A 14733-nucleotide genomic window follows, 5' to 3' on the forward strand; every position below is an offset into this window, starting at 1 on the left:
TCGCAGGCACAGGGTCATCTCCAAGATCTAGTGTTGATAGACAGCCAAACACACTAGTCGTTTCAGTGGTGGAATCCCACAAATTTAAACAAAGGGCGGCCTTTTCAAGAACCTGTGCCTCACGCCATTCTCACAACGGATGCATCAATGATTGGCTGGGGAGCACACCTCAACAATCACAATATTCAGGGACAGTGGGACAGCAAGCAAAAGCAGCTACACATAAATCACTTAGAACTGCTAGCAGTCTCTCTAGCACTAAGAGCCTTTCAACCTCTTCTGGCTCACAAACACATTCTAGTCATAACAGACAATATGACAGCAATGTACTACTTAAACAAGCAAGGCGGAACACACTCATCACAACTTTTCCTCCTAGCACAACAAATTTGGCATTGGGCAATTCACAACAACATTCACCTGATAGCTCAATACATTCCAGTGATTCACAATCAGTTAGCAGACAACCTCAGTCGAGATCACAAGCAAACTCACGAGTGGGGAAATACATCCCCAGGTACTACACAAACACTTTCGTCAGTGGGGGACACCAGACATAGATCTGTTTGCCACAAACCAAAACGCAAAATGCCAAACCTTTGTGTCCAGGTACCCACACCCTCAGTCCAAGGGCAATGCTCAATGGATCAACTGGTCAGGGATATTTGCTTATGCTTTTCCCCCTCTCCCACTCATTCCATTTTTAGTCAACAACCTATGTAAAAACAAACTCAAACTAATACTTATAGCACCAACGTGGGCACGCCAACTATGGAACACCACACTGTTGGACCTGTCAATAGTACCACACGTCAAGCTCCCAAACAGGCCAGATCTGTTGACGCAACACAAACAACAGATCAGACACCCCAATCCAGCGATGCTCAATCTAGCAATCTGGCTCCTGAAATCTTAGAGTTTGGCTATCTGAATCTTCCAACAGAGTGTATGGAAGTCATTAAACAGGCAAGAAAACCTACCACCAGGCAGTGTTATGCTAACAAATGGAAAATATTTGTTTTCTATTGCCAAGCAAAACATAGAACACCTTTGGATGCGTCCATACAAGGCATCGTAGGTTATTTACTCCACCTACAAAAAGCAAATCTTGCTTTTTCATCCATCAGAATACATCTCACTGCAATTTCTGCTTATTTGCAAAATAAACCGACAAAATCCCTATTTAGGATACCAGTCATTAAAGCCTTCATGGAGGGCCTAAAACAAATCATACCTCCAAGAACTCCACCAGTACCCTCATGGAATCTTAACATTGTACTTACACGACTCATGGGTCCACCATTTGAACCCATGCACTCTTGTCAGATCCAATTCTTAACTTGGAAAGTACCATTTCTGGTGGCAATCACTTCATTACGAAGAGTTAGTGAAATACAGGCTTTCACTATTGAAGAACCCTTTATACAAGTACACAAACAGTTGTACTCCTTACAAACCCAACATTTCTACCAAAAGTCATCTCACCATTTCATTTAAACCAAACAGTGGAGCTCCCAGTCTTCTTCCCACAGCCAGACTCAGTGGCATTAAGAGCACTGCATACATTAGATATAAAAAGAGCTCTAATGTATTACATCGACAGAACAAAAGCATTTCGTAAGACTAAACAGTTGTTCGTCGCATTCCAAAAACCCCATACTGGTAACCCTATATCCAAACAAGGCATAGCCAGATGGATAGTGAAATGTATACAAACTTGTTATCTGAATGCTAAAAGACAACCTCTCATTACACCAAAGGCACACTCTACTAGAAAGAAAGGAGCAACAATGGCCTTTCTGGGAAACATTCCAATGACAGAGATTTGTAAGGCAGCCACTTGGTCCACACCGCATACTTTTACCAAGCATTACTGTGTAGATGCGTTAGCAACACAACAAGCCACAGTAGGACAGGCTGTACTAAGAACATTATTTCAGACAACTTCAACTCCTACAGGCTGACCACCGCTTTGGGGAGGAATACTGCTTTGTAGTCTATGCATAGCATGTGTATCTGCAGCTACACATGCCACTGAACGGAAAATGTCACTTACCCAGTGTACATCTGTTCGTGGCATGTTCCACTGCAGATTCACATGCGCCCTCCCTCATCCCCAGGAGCCTGTAGCCATTTAAGTTATAATTAAAATGTGTACATATGTATATAAACATTCCTTTATTTAAACTTTGTAGATACATCTCTATTCCATTGCTTGGACATCTCTCTATTTACACTCTATCACTCCTACCTTACCCTCTGCGGGAAAACAATCTAAGATGGAGTCGATGCCCATGCGCAATGGAGCCGAAAAGGAGGAGTCACTCGGTCCCGTGACTCGAAAAGACTTTAGAAGAAAAACAACTTGTAACACTCCGAGCCCAACACTAGATGGCAGGACCTGTGCATAGCATGTGACTCTGCAGCAGAACATGCCACGAAAAGATGTACACTGGGTAAGTGACATTTTATATATTTATATATATATATATATATATATATATATATATATCTTTTATTTTTTTACTGTTTTTCATATCGTTAATGGTGGTGCAACCTACTACATTTTTGCAATGTTTTGTAGAATTGTTGTGTGACAGTGGATGACCATCACTGGACTTATATTGCCTCTTTGATTTAGTGGCCATGTACCTTTTTGTCCTGCTTATTGAGCGTTCGAATAATAGAACATTCACCTCAGTCCCCATCCGTAGATCCAAATAAGACCAGTGCATGCGTTGATGGTGGACTTCATTTGCAAGTGTTATAGACGACCAATAGGTTAGCTGCTCCCTGTTCCAGGAGTAGTAGTACGGTTGGGGAGGATTGTGATACTGGCAAGAATATCTCCAGAGTTGTGATATTCTCGCATATCTTCAAGGGACATTTCAGACTTACGTTAGTGAAAGTAGTACCTCTTGAACTGAATTATGAGTTAAAAGACTGTTTAGTCATCGTTGCAATAGCATGAAACCCTCCATCAAAACATTTGAGGTAATTGATTGCCCATTTGAATGAATATGGCTCATCTGTTCACCTGCAAAAATGCCCTCACTCATCCAAGAGAGATACTTTCACAGTCAAGGCACTAACTGCCATTATTGTTCTTGATCTTTACCTGTTAGGATCATACCATTAGTCCCAGAGGCTCCAGGTCTACAAAACTAGGCTTGCATTACTAAATTTCAGTTGAGGAAAAAATACTGTAATTATCAGTGGTTATTGCCATGCAGGTAAAGGCAATAGGGTTATAAGCATCCCAAACCCCAAAAAGGGAGCACAGCAGGAGCTCCATCTCAATTTGTGCAAACAAGAGTCCAGCTCATTGTGTAAGCTTCATCTAATGGGTTTGACGTTTCGCTGCCTTAGAGTGCTATCTCCTCCCACTGCGTTGCTGAAAGTATAAACTTTAATTCCACTGAAATTAGATAAAAATAAACCTTTATTTGGTTATTTATTTCAAACTGTTCTGTCACATATACCTCTTTGGTGCACCTAATGAAGTGTTCTTGTCAAGTGTACTTTCTCTGTAGTGCGTTCTTGTGAAGCATATTACCTGTAGTTGACATGAGCAGTGTTAAAAGCACGAGGGAGGAGCTTTCCCAGGATCCTGATATTTTTTATGTCACTTAGATGTGCAGCGCGTAGTGCACTGACGTCGCAATGACAAAAGTGAAACCAGGCACTGACTACTTTCACTTTCAACAGTACTCCATGTAGTGGGGGGGGGGGGGAGCTGTAACCTCCCTGTGAGCACCAACTGGTGCGGGGAAAGGGACAGTTGAAAAGGAGGAACATGTTGCCTTTTTCAGCTGTACCTTTCCCTAGTGGATTGCTGCTTAGGGATCACCGCAGGAGTGCAATCCCCAGTCCAGGATCCATTCCGTAGACACCAGGAAGGGGTATCACCACCCCAAAATGAGGTATTTCTACCCCTTTGGGGGGCAATTGAGCGTTTGCCACCAGTCTCCCTTGCCTTCCACAGAGGATCGAAGGCCCACTACACACCAAGGAAAACCGAAGGAAAAAGTAAGGGGTGGATACCTTGGCACTGGTCCATGACCCTACCCAAAAAGGCCCCCTACTGTCTACTTTCAAGGGATGTGTGTGTTTATTTATTTCTTATTTTCTAATAGGTATTCGGGCTGACTCACCCAATATTATTCTTTCCACCGTCCAGTGACCTAAAGCATCCTCATGGCAAGCAACAGGAATTTGGGGTTTGGGTTCTTTTGGGCATAGTTTTAACATATTTATCCACAGAGAGGGGGTAAATCCTAAATTCTTCTCATTTGCCATGGTGGATGACTGCACTGTTCAGGCTTCAGGTCGTTCCCCTGGGTTGATTACCCTAACAAGAGACTGTGCGAAGACCACGTTGACTTTATATGGTCACAGTTTTCATCTATTTCTGTTGCTGGCGATAGGTCCTGCCACACAAGTGGGTCACAGTGTTTTTCTGAGAAAAGTGAGGGAACAGTCTGTGATAGAAATTGTGTAGATAGAAGCAGGTTCACGATCTTTTTCTCACAGAAATGTGAGGGAAATGTGTGATTGTAGCCAAAGACGAAGGTTTGAAGGACATTCTTGGAAATACATTGCTGTGGGTTCCACCCAAGTTACTCCACCCTGGGTTCCGCTGTGTGACTAGTTTTCAGTAATGTCTGGGTTAGTAGGTTTTACCTGGATGGAGGCAAGCCTGGGCCCAAATACTGCAGCTACCCACATCGCCCAAATGGGTATTTTACAACGCAGAAATCTTGATCTCTCTGTGGTATATTTTAGGAGCTTTTCTTGTCATAGACAGTAGACCCATCCACAAAACTGGGATCCTTCCACTGCTCACATTTAGGGAACTACTTTTTCATTTTTTCATGAAACACTCTTTAAGAGTGTGTGTGTTTTCTTGCTCTCTCTTGTATACTGTTTACTCCCCTATACTCGTAGCCCTGTAGCTTCCACTTCATCTACCCCCCACCGAACCGCTTCTTCATTGCCCACCTATCACAGTCCTTGAAATAAATATGTTAATTTTACTTATTTGGGAGGGTCTGCAAACTGCCATTTGCTTGCTAGTCGCCCCATGATCCAAAAAACTATTTCCTGATCTAAGTGGCATTCACCACTTTGGATTGGCGAAATAAAGAAAATGGTCTAAGTTATTCCATATGTACATGCATGCATCATTATACATGTGGACGCCTACAAAATTATGCAGCCACGTCTTTGCACCTTTTCTCGCTTTTTGGTTTTCTTTAATCGTCAGAAAACAATGGCAAAGCCAATAGGCAAACAAGGCAATACCTGTTAGCTTTGACAATGCTTGTTCAAAATGTGAATTCTTAATGTGGTGTTGATTTTTCTTTGTCATCACCTAGGATAAATTAAGTGTCAAGTAAGGATTTACAAATACTCGTTGAGGAATCATTAATCGTTTTTGTGTTTCATTCCTTTCAGGTCCCATTAAATTGGATCACAAGAGATGCAGCAAGTAAAGTTACTGGGGATTCTAATTGGCATTCACTAAGGAGTAAGTAGAAATTGCAAACGGAGAAGTTTTCATATCGTTTTGTTTGCAAGAGGGTGTTTCCATTTGATAATCTGCAGTTTTCAGAAATGTGTGGAATTATATCCTGTGCTTTCACTTGTAGGTGTGCCATGCAGCCTGCTGTGTAAGGAAAGGGTGTGGAAGTAAATGTATCTGATGTGCTTGGGGAGTGGCTGCGGAGTCATGTCCTCTGCAACACTATCTAGTAGTTCAATTACTTGGGACTTTCTCAGATGTTTGTCACTTACCGGATGAAGTAATATGTACATTTCGAATGGGTGCTTAATGTTTTCATTACCTTCGTAACAGGGCTCAGCAAGCATAACTCCCTTATAGCAAGTGTTGAATAAACAGTTCTTGAAAATATTAAATAAATTTACTGTTTTTCAATAGAGCACAACCAATGTCACACATGTGTTCGTGTAGAAACACAGAAGCAATTTACCGTAGTGACATAAGCGTGGTTCTTAAACCTTTTCTAACCTCTGAAAAACGTGTCTTGGTGTCAACATTTCCTAACATTAAACCTTTAATCGAATCCTCCATCTGATTTGTTTTAACTTAATAACAAGGACAGTGCGAACAACAGCATCTTACTCGGCAATAAACAATGAAGGATTTTTGTTTTAAACCGTACCAGGGACCTAGGTACATTTTGAACACTCAAGGAAGTTGTGTGAGGCCTTCTGTCTAAGCGAACAAGTTGTCTCGGGGATTGCATTTTAATCTTGCGATCTCCTAACAAAGAGCCTCCTCTCTCTTTTGCATGCCATCTTTCTCATTTTCTTTGCTTGTGCGCTGGTCTCTTTTTAAGTCACTTTTCTCCATTTCAGTCTTATTGCTTGTCCGTTTTCCCCTACTCTCCCTATAGACTGTTTACTGGCGGTGCAGATGCAACATGCCTACTCACTAATTTCCCCAGATACATGCGTGGTTTTCTCAAGGGTTCCACTCTCACTGATTGTCTTAAAAGTCTGGGTTCTCTGTGGTAATCATCCAAATGACAACCACTTTTCTAAAGGCACAGACATGACACTCCTTTCTAGATTAAGATGCGAGTAGTGACCACCATGCATGCTGATATTCTCTAAATTCCTCATGACTTCTCATGCTAGGTGCAGAAATGAAGCAAGAATAATTGTATTGTAGTGCAGATTTAGGTTGGCGCTTCGTACCCCACTTAAGGCCAGGAAGTGCTCTGATTGATATTGAATACTTATGCTCTAATTTGAAAGGAATGGTTGGGAGGATTTTAGATGTAATATGTCCTAAACTGGCAGTGTTGGGTGTGATGTTTGGGTGTTATCAAGAGTGTGACAATACAGCATTTGTGCATACCCGCTTTTCACACTAAATACTTAGTCATCTAAATCTATTAAATGTGTTGATGGAAAGAGCTAGGTCTTTAGAGCTCTCAGGAATTCCAGATGATTGGCGATGCTTTTTATTTAGTCAGGAAATGGGATTCAGAGAGATTGTCTTCTGGATGGAGGATGCGCTTTCACCAGTTTGTGACATCTTGAAGGGTGGGATGGTCAAAGGATGGACTAGCATGGCAATTAATTATTTTGTTTTTGAGAGGTGATCAAAGTTTGCAAAAGTCCAGTACCATGAACTGCTCTATTGTAATGGAAAACTCCAAATCTGATGGATGTTCAAGCTTTAGTATAAATTGCCTGTCATCAGTTAGCTGTGGCAGGTGACATTAAATTAGAAGAATGTTGTGAGAACCACACTTTTTGGGGGATCAAATTTGGCTACATTTCTCTATCTCTCAAAGGAAACTGACCTTTCTGGAGAAAATTAAAACACACTTTTCACCCCTATCTCTGAATTTTCAGTGCTGGGATGTTTCAGTCTGACACACCTGTCATACACTCTCTTGCTCTTGCAAAAGGGACTACACTGAAACCCCAGAAGCGATCCACATAACACATTTTGGTATTTTATAGTAATTAGTATTAGTTATGTGACATTCATCTGCAAATAAGTTAAATAAGCATTACCAAACTAAAACCTCGGCAATTACAAATATCACCAGCTTAAATAAGATGTACACCTGAAACATTGTGTACCACATATGCCTAAGCAATTAGTTTAAAACTTCATATTTGCCCTATGCTTTTATAGTATTATTGTTTCTTTTTGCTGCTGACTCATGTAATGCTCCTTGATGCCTGTGTACCAGACCTACTTCAGTTCAGTCTGCCAAATGCCTGCATGCCTCTCAGAAAATGGTTTCTTATTCTGCCCCTCCCAAATCAGGGGAAGTTTTTATACCTTTCCTTTCTTTTGATTTCTCTGAGGCAGATGAGGTTTATTCACTCAGCTCGCCATGTTTGCAACGCAAAGCTCAAATCTTTTTTTGACTCAAAACATAGCAGAAATATTAGTTAGCCTAAGAAGCTTCAGCTTGTCACAGATTCAGTTTACAGAGCTCAAATCTGCAGCTACTGATTAGTAGTCAAAAAGTAATTTCATACTTTTGTTTTACTGTAAACAGTATAGAACAGAAAATGAGGCAACAGTACTCTCGCAATATAGTCCGTCAGCTTGCAAAAAGATCCTGCGTTTCAGGCTTTACTTGTCCTACCTAAACACACCCAAAATTCATTATTTAATTTGCAAGCACACACTATGTTAACATGCTTTAGCGTGTACTGCATACTTAACATTTCTGATGGATACAACTACCTGTAGACTCCTCACCTGATGAATTCTCCCAGGCACCTGCATCCGACTGAAAGTTTTCTTCCCAGCTCTCCACGTCGACGAGGACGTCGCAATCGCACGGCTCCATGCGACTCCGTCTGACGTCACTGTGCCAAAAAGAGGTCCTTGCCGGCGTGCTGACGCCAGTTCCCTTTTTTCCGTGCCTTTGACGCTAACAGTTTTCTCCTAGCTCTCGCTACTGTTGAAGGTGTTCCATCTTGTTTCTGGTTACAAGCTTGTTTCTGGTTACAATGTCTCCTCCAGGGAAGTCTGAATTTAAGCCGTGTTGAGAGTGCACGGGTCGTATGTCGGTCACTGACCCTCATGATGATTGCCTTTGGTGATTGAGCTCCGAGCATGACGTTGAGGAGTGTGTATCTTGCAAGAGCATGAATCCAAAGGCTCTGAAGGAAGAAATTATTTTTGGCCAAGGCAAAAAAAGGACATAAGAGCCATCACAGGTTGTCTTCTCACACTTCGTCGAAGAAGCACAAGAGGTGATGTCGTCATGACTCGGCGTCATTTGGCTCAGAGCCGTTCAAGGTCCAGGTCTCCATCTCAATGGTGGTGTGCGACGTGGGAGGTTAGTCCGACTGTGACTCCACAACCTCAAAGCCATCAGGCTTCTCCGGCGCCGTCGGTCTTAGAAGTGGTCGTGCCTCCAGAAAGTCCTAGTTTTTCACCTGTGGCACAGGATTCGGATGCTCAACAGGCACAAGTGCAGAATGGAGACCAGCAATATCCTGCCTTCCCGGATCCGGGAGCGGATCCAGCGGCATTTTTAAATGCCATGTTTTCTATGTTTGATACTATGGCCCTTGCTGGTGCACCGGCTGGTCCCACGTGTCCTTTAGCATTTTCATTGGGCTCCCCCGGTTCCTTACAAGGCAGCGCTGTTCATGCCCTTCTATCCAGCTGAGGGTGCCGGTTCGGCGCCGATGACGTCGCCTCATAGACCTATGGCACCGATGACATCGCCTTTTAGACCTGCGGCGCCGGTGTCATCACCCTTTCAGTCGACGCCGATGATGGAGCCTCAGGTGACCATGACGACGACCTTCTTCTACTTTGACGGATCCAATGCTTCAGTTTAATGATGCTCTTACGGAGCCTATCTTAGAGGTATGGAGGAAGCCTGTGTCGTCACCAGCTGTCAACAGATCTGTGGCAAGGAGGTACAGGGTAGCTCCTGGGGATCCGGGATTCTTGTCGAAACATCCTAACCTGGAGAGTCGGGTTGTTCAAGGCTCTTGTTCCACACAGTCTGCTCCAGGCTCATTCCCTGTGATTCCATCGGGCAGGGAATCCAAGAGGATGGAGCAGTCGGCGAAGAAGACTTTTTCTTCTTTTGGTATGGCCCTCAAAGCAGCAAATGCTACCTGTGTGTTAGGTAGATACTTGTACGCCCTGATGGATTCAGCTAGGGTTATGGTTCCAAACCTACTGCAGAAGGTGCAAGGACAATTTGGAGAAATTTCATTGGATGCTCAGGCCGCAGCAAAGCAGATAATCCAGTCTGGTCTGGATTCTACAGATTCGGTGGCCAGGGCAATGGGTACCTCTATTGCTACCAGGAGGCATGCATGGTTGAGGTCCTCTGGCTTTTCCTCGGGGTGTCCAGACTGCTCTCTTGGACTTGCCTTTTGATGGGGACAAACTGTTTGGTGCTAAAGTTGCCTTAGAGCGCTTTAAGGATAGTAGGGCTACAGCAAAGTCTGTGGGTCTGCAGGCTTTTACTACTACCCCTTTCAGGTCCTTTCGGAGGTTCAGGGGGTTTGGGCGTGGAGCCGTTTACCATGGGAGACCCCAGTCCACAGTCCAACAGCCTCCCTTATAGATTCTTTAGGGGGTGGGGGAGGGTTAGTACAAGAGGAGCCACCCAGCAGCACCCTGCGTCATCCTCTTCCTCTGGGGAACAACAACAAGGGAAGCAGCCCTAGTTTTCTGCCCATTTTCAGCCATACTTCTCCTGTAGGGGAAGAGTACATCTTTTTCTCCATGAGTGGAAGTTGATCACATCATACTCCTGGGTTCTAAACATTGTGAGGAAAGGATATGCTCTCCCTTTTCAGGAATTTCCACCTCCCATCCCTCCCCGTCCCTCGTTTTGTTCAGAAGACTATCTCCTATTATTTCAGCAGGAGGTTCAAATCCTGTTATCAAAAGGTGCAGTGGAGTTGGTTCCAGCGCAGGAAAGGGGTCAGGGTTGTTATTCAAGATATTTCCTGATTCCCAAGAAGGATGGTCGATTGAGACCAATCCTAGACCTGAGGATTTTGAATTGGTTCCTCATACAGGAAAAAATCAAGATGCTGACTCTAGCACAGGTACTTTGGCGTTGAACTGAGAGGATTGGATGGTGTCTGTCGAGTTGCAGGATGCTTACTTTCATATCCCTCAAGTCGCACAGGAAATATCTCCGGTTTGTGGTGGGGTCGGTTTGCGGTTCTTCCGTTTTGTCTTTCTTTAGCACCTCAGGTCTTCAGAAAGGTGATGTCGGTGGTTGCAGCAAGTCTCAGGAGGAAGGGAATATCGGTATTCCATTACCTGGACGATTGATTGATCAAAGCCAAGTCTCCAGAGCTCGTGCTGCATCACTTGCAAATGACAACTCAGTTGTTGTTCAGTCTAGGCTTTTCGATAAACGTGCCCAAGTCTCACCTGGAGCCCTCTCAGCACTTCCTGTTCATAGGGGCAGTACTGGATACAACAATGAATTGGGCCTATCCTCCGCCTCAGGGAATTCAAGACATCCAGGCGTTGAGTCCAACATTTCAAAATGGAGTGGTTGTTCCAGTCCTCAAGGTCCTATGCCTGCTCGGTCTGTTTGCTTCTTGCATTCTGTTGGTCACTCATGCACGTTGGTACATGAGGGCTCTCCAATGGTGCCTCCGCAGGCAGTGGTTTCAACACAAAGGGGATCTCGAGGAGTCGATAACGATCTCCAGAGACGCTGCAGCGGATCTACAATGGGGGGGCTGTGGACGGCATCCTTTCTCAAGGAAGGCTGTTTTCACTGCTGCCTCCGGTGGCCACGGTCATGACGGATGCCTCCACTCTAGGGTGGGGAGCTGATCTGGGGGACCTGGAGATCAAGGGTCGTTGATCTCCAGTGGAACAGACTTTTCTTATCAGTCTGTTAGAATTGCGGGCAATACTTCTGGCTCTCAAGGCCTTACTCCCGTCCCTTCGCGGTCAGTCAGTTCAGGTCCTGATGGACAACACTGCTGCGATGTGGTATATAAACAAGCAGGGAGGAGTGGGGTTGTACCTTCTCTGCAGAGAGGCTCTGCGACTCTGGTCCTAGATTCGGGACCATCGGATTTGCTTGGTAGCGAATCATCTGGCCGGGGTGCTCAACGTACTTGCCGACACTCTCAGTCGACATTTCTCAGCCGATCACGAGTGGTGTCTCCATCCGGATCTGGTCCTACACATCTTTCAGATGTGGGGTTCTCCAAGGATAGATCTGTTTGCCACTCGGGAGAACGCGTACTGCCAGTCATTCTGCAGCCTCCAGTATCCGGTGCAAGTAGCTTTGGGGGATGCGTTTCATATCTCTTGGTGCAACCAGTTGCTTTATGCATTTCCCCCCATACCCTTGATTCCTCGGGTTCTGAGGAAGATTCGCCAAGATCGGGCTCATGTCATTTTAATAGCCCTGGATTGGCCAAGAAGGGTGTGGTACACGGACCTTCTCCAACTCTCACTGTGCCCTCCGCTCAGTCTCCCTCTCAGGGCAGACCTCCTCGTGCAGTCACAGGGGCAGGTTCTACACCCCCACCTAAAGAGCCTGCACCTACATGCCTGGAGATTGAACGGGGCAACCTGAGTTCTTTCTCTCTCCCACCAGAGGTAGTGGATATTATTTTATCAGCCAGGCAACACTCCACTAAGACCTTTTATGCCGGCAGGTGGGCAAAATTTGTGGCTTGGTGTGGAAAAAAGCAAATTGATCCTTTGAGGGCCCAGCTATCCGATGTTCTGTTGTTTGCATTAGCTTTAGCACAGAAGGGTTGTGCAGTTGCTACTGTTAAGGGCTATTTGGCGGCACAGTCAGCCTTTCTTTGCCTTCCGCATCAGCCCTCCTTGTTTAAATCGCCTATTATTAGGTTATTAAAGGATTTAACTAAAAAGTTTCCTCCCACTCCTTTTCTTATGCCTCCGTGAGATCTGAATCTCGTTTTAACTTTTTTAATGGGTTCACCATTTGAACCATGCATTCTTGCCCGTTAAGATTTTTAGTTCTTAAGACATTTTTTCTGATAGCTATAACATCGGCTAGGCGTGTTGGTGAGCTTCAGGCTCTTTGTGTTAAGCCTCCCTTTACTTTATTCTTTCCTGATAAAGTGGTGCTGAAAACCAGGGCAGCTTTCCTACCAAAGGTTGGCAATCCTTTTCATATGGGGCAGACCATTACCCTTCTATCTTTCTACCCTCCTCCTCACCCCTCAAAGGAGGAAGAGAGGCTCCATTGTTTGGACACCAGAAGGGCTCTCAGTTTTTATATTGAGAGGACAAAAGACTTTTGCTTGGAAGATCAGCCATTCGTGAGAAATATTGGAAAGAGGAAGCGCAGAGCGGTCCATAAAAGAACAATATCCAGGTGGGTCATTCTTTGTATCAAGGTTTGCTACTCGTTGGCAAAGAAGGTTCCCCCGGAGGGTATTAGAGCCCATTCAACCAGGGCTAAGTCTGCCACTTCGGCCCTGGCTAGAGGGGTTCTGGTGGTGGATATTTGCAAGGCAGCAACTTGGGCGTCCCTCCACACCTTCGCAAAGCATTATTGCTTGGACTCGGAGGTTAGGAGGGACGGCCGTTTTGCACGATCTGTATTGCAGAATTTCTTGTTGTAACCAGACAGGCTCCCACCTCAGAGTGCGGTACTGCTTTGAGACTCTATTCATAAGGTGAGCAATCCACAGGTAGTTGTAGCCATCAGAAGTTACTTACCTTCGGTAACGCTTTTTCTGGTGGATACACTAGCTACCTGTGGATTCCTCACAGTCCCACCCGCCTCCCCATTGCCTGTCTGGTCATACCAAGATTTTTGTTTTACATGTGTACATAGTTTTTGGTATTTATGTGTATATATAAATGATTGTTATAATTTTATTGCATTATTATGGTTTTATGTATTCATTTGAGCTATTGTGAGGTCGGTTTTAACCTGTTCGCCTCAAAGGCACGTAAAAAATTGGTGAAATGGACGTCAGAACGGCGAGGACCTCTTATTGGCATGGTGACATCAGATGGAGTCGCGTGGAGCCGTGCAATTTTGACGTCCTCGTCGACGTGGAGAGCTGGGAAGAAGATTTTCCATCAGATGCTGGCGCATGGGAGAATTCATAAGGTGAGGAATCCAAAGGTAGCTAGTGTATCCACCAGAAAAAGCGTTACTGAAGGTAAGTAACTTGTTTTTTAATACATAGAAAAGAACACTTTACATGACCAGAGTGACTCAGAGTGCCATCCATGGATTTCATAGGTGGAAAGAAGAGAAGATATAGATATCTAAAGGTGCCTTTAAGGTACGAGGCAATCCATTTTAGGACAATCTATTGAAATAATGTCTATGTAGAAGTGTAGGGTGATAAAGTGTGAAACATCTGAATTGGCAAATAGAACTACTGCAACTTCAGTTGAGTCAATTGTAGTTTTTATAGTATCCCACATTGTAGTCAGTGCTGTGTCAGTACCACAGCCACAGCCAGGCTGGAACACATTTGTTAGTTGTAACAAAAGGTTATTTTACGAATCCATACATTTGATTGAAGGTAGATCTTTAGATGAGTTTGCATAGAAACAGACCATTGGATATTCGGTAGTGGCTTTGAGTTTACTGGGGAGGTTTCAGTCACCAAGATGTGGTTGCTGTGAATAGCAGCAGTGCGTTTGAGGAGGATGTGCTTGAATAAATCCATAAGCTAGGTGATGCAGTTGAGCCAAGGACTTTTCTGGTTTTGTTGTAGTCTCAGGGGATAGGGAGTTAAATTGGAGTAGATTTGGCTTCAGCTGGTTTTATGAGTTAGGGGTGTTACTGGGCAATTATATTATCCTAATTTGTCTTCTCAAAGTATGTCTTCCAGGCCTTTGGCAATTTTAATAAAATGGTCAGGCAGAGATTCATGTAGTTCCTGTGGGAGCGTCAACTTTTGAGACTTTGCATTTATGGTTTTAGAATTCACTACTCATTTTATGTTTTTCATTAAAGGACCAAGTGGCGTCTGCAACAAGGCCTGAGTAGTGAAATCGTTGTGCCTTTTTGATGATGGCTTCATAGGTTCTGGAGTGAGGTTAGAACACATGTTTATTGTCATTGTGAGGTTTCCTCTTTCGACAAACCTTCTATTTGATTTTACTTCAGGTACTAGCTGACTAGACTACTCAAGCCATTTAGTGGTTGGGATGGTTTTTGTTTGGATAGGGAGGTAGCAAATGTAAAGCTTGGTTTGAATAACCTCATTTTAACA

At 44.1% G+C, this 14733-nt stretch overlaps 1 protein-coding gene across 2 annotated transcripts in view; it reads left to right on the forward strand.

The window, feature by feature from the left end:
* The window catches only part of RFFL (ring finger and FYVE like domain containing E3 ubiquitin protein ligase), a 345152-nt gene that overhangs the window by 107015 nt on the left and 223404 nt on the right, over positions 1–14733 (forward strand). For both annotated transcript variants that reach the window (XM_069226760.1, XM_069226759.1), the window contains exon 2: positions 5458–5530. The gene's annotated coding sequence lies outside the window, so the exon portion shown is untranslated. The remainder of the gene's footprint in view (positions 1–5457; positions 5531–14733) is intronic.

This window comes from Pleurodeles waltl, chromosome 3_2 (assembly GCF_031143425.1).
Source record: "Pleurodeles waltl isolate 20211129_DDA chromosome 3_2, aPleWal1.hap1.20221129, whole genome shotgun sequence".
Lineage (NCBI taxonomy): Eukaryota > Metazoa > Chordata > Amphibia > Caudata > Salamandridae > Pleurodeles > Pleurodeles waltl.